The sequence below is a fragment of the Mustela lutreola genome, chromosome 1 (assembly GCF_030435805.1).
Source record: "Mustela lutreola isolate mMusLut2 chromosome 1, mMusLut2.pri, whole genome shotgun sequence".
Lineage (NCBI taxonomy): Eukaryota > Metazoa > Chordata > Mammalia > Carnivora > Mustelidae > Mustela > Mustela lutreola.
Window position 1 is genome coordinate 201,250,374 of NC_081290.1, and position 1,742 is coordinate 201,252,115.

The window sequence follows — 1,742 nt, forward strand, 5'->3', positions numbered from 1 at the left end:
GGCACACAGTAGTCTATCATATGGGTGTGCTATGAATTACTTAACTATTTCCTTTTAGACTTTATTTGAAATATTTTACCATTTCCATAATGGACCTTATTATTAGCTATTTCTTTTTTAAAAAATTCTATATCATTAACATTCATGTATTAAATCTGTAACTGATAAATTTTCCATAATTAGAAGTACTGATCAAAAGTAATGAGCACTTGTGCTCACGTTGGCAGCACATCTAATGAAATTGGAATGATACAGAGGAGATCAACATGGCTCCTGTGCAAGGATGACACACAAATTTATGAAGCATTCCATATTTCTGGATGTTAACCAGACTTATTGTGGTGATCATTTCATAATATATATAAATATCAAATCATTGTGCTGTACACCTGAAACTAGTATGATGTTTTATGTCAATTATACCTCAATTAAAAAAAAACATAATGAACAATTTTAGAGTTCTGGGTAGATATGACAAATGGCCTGTCAGGTTTTAACCCCTTTGTATGCCTTGCAGTAAAGGATCAAATTTCCTATTTCATTGCTTTCTCTTCACTACTAGGAATTAGCTTTTAAAACATGAAAAATAATATCTCATAATTTTAATTTGCATGTCTTGGTTATTAGTGAGTTCCAACATTTTTCATGTGTTTATCAGCTATTTTTCTCTTAAAAATTAAATTCATATGTTCAATTTATCTTTCCGTTCATCATTTACGACAGCTTGGACCCAACACAGAGGGATAACTAAATAAATATTTTTATGAGTAACTGAAAATCCATATGGACTTCCACCCAGGAACCAATAATGCATATAGTTTGTTGCTGCTCCTCTTCTATTAATCTTCTTAAATTTAATTATTTCTCCTGTAAAATGTAGTATTCAGGGAAAATGTGATTATTTTCTCCCTGCTCTCTAGAGTCCTAAGAGACATTTTCTCAGTTGAAACTTCTCTCTTCATTTTCACTGTATATCATACATCACCAGCAGGAGCCCTTAGGTTATGGGAGGGCAGTGTATGGACTACATATTTATCGAACTCTAATTGTATGACTAAATGAATGCACCAGCCATGCAAATACAAATGTAAGTCTTAAAAATAATAATTTACATAATTAGCTGACAAGAAGGCTTGAGCTATTATTTAAGTTCATATATAACCTTACATCGTCAAGTGTTAATTTATGCTCTGTTCTTTCCAGCATGATTGAACTGTTTGGTAGTTTTATTTATGACTCGTGCTTAGATTCATTTTGCAGTGCTGATAATGTTGAGATAATGGGAATTTATAGTTAGCTCTGACAAGAGGCCATAAAACAAATGACTGGATGTTTTTTCTATTGCCACGGGCTCGATTTATAACATAAAGTACTTAATAATTGTTATTAATGAACCCACTGTGGTTGGTATATAGACACAGCTGGAAATCACATCTGTTATCAGACAGCCTGGGTTGAGTAAAGTACAAACACTGCAGGGAACTAATAGCTACAAAAGGAAATGACATCACAGAGCCATAGGAAGTGCCCATAGATGTTAGCTACACTGAGGCAGAAGAGATTTAGGATAGATTTTAGGAGAAATGACAGAGAATTTGGTGTTCTTTAATTTTTTCTTCCATAGGGATCCAAAATGTCTTTAATTATGAGCTAGAGGTCCAGGATCAATCCATATATTAATTATTAGTAAAGTTTACATCTTATTTTTTAGATCAAAATAAATAAAAATAGTCCAAATTCAG

The 1,742-nt window shown here is 32.3% G+C and overlaps 1 non-coding gene across 1 annotated transcript; it reads left to right on the plus strand.

Annotated features, from left to right (window-relative positions):
- Positions 1-211: 211 nt before the first annotated feature.
- LOC131822872 (U6 spliceosomal RNA) lies at positions 212-318 on the plus strand. The gene has a single exon (XR_009350355.1). It is a non-coding gene; the product is annotated as a U6 spliceosomal RNA (small nuclear RNA).
- The last annotated feature ends 1,424 nt before the right edge of the window (positions 319-1,742 follow it).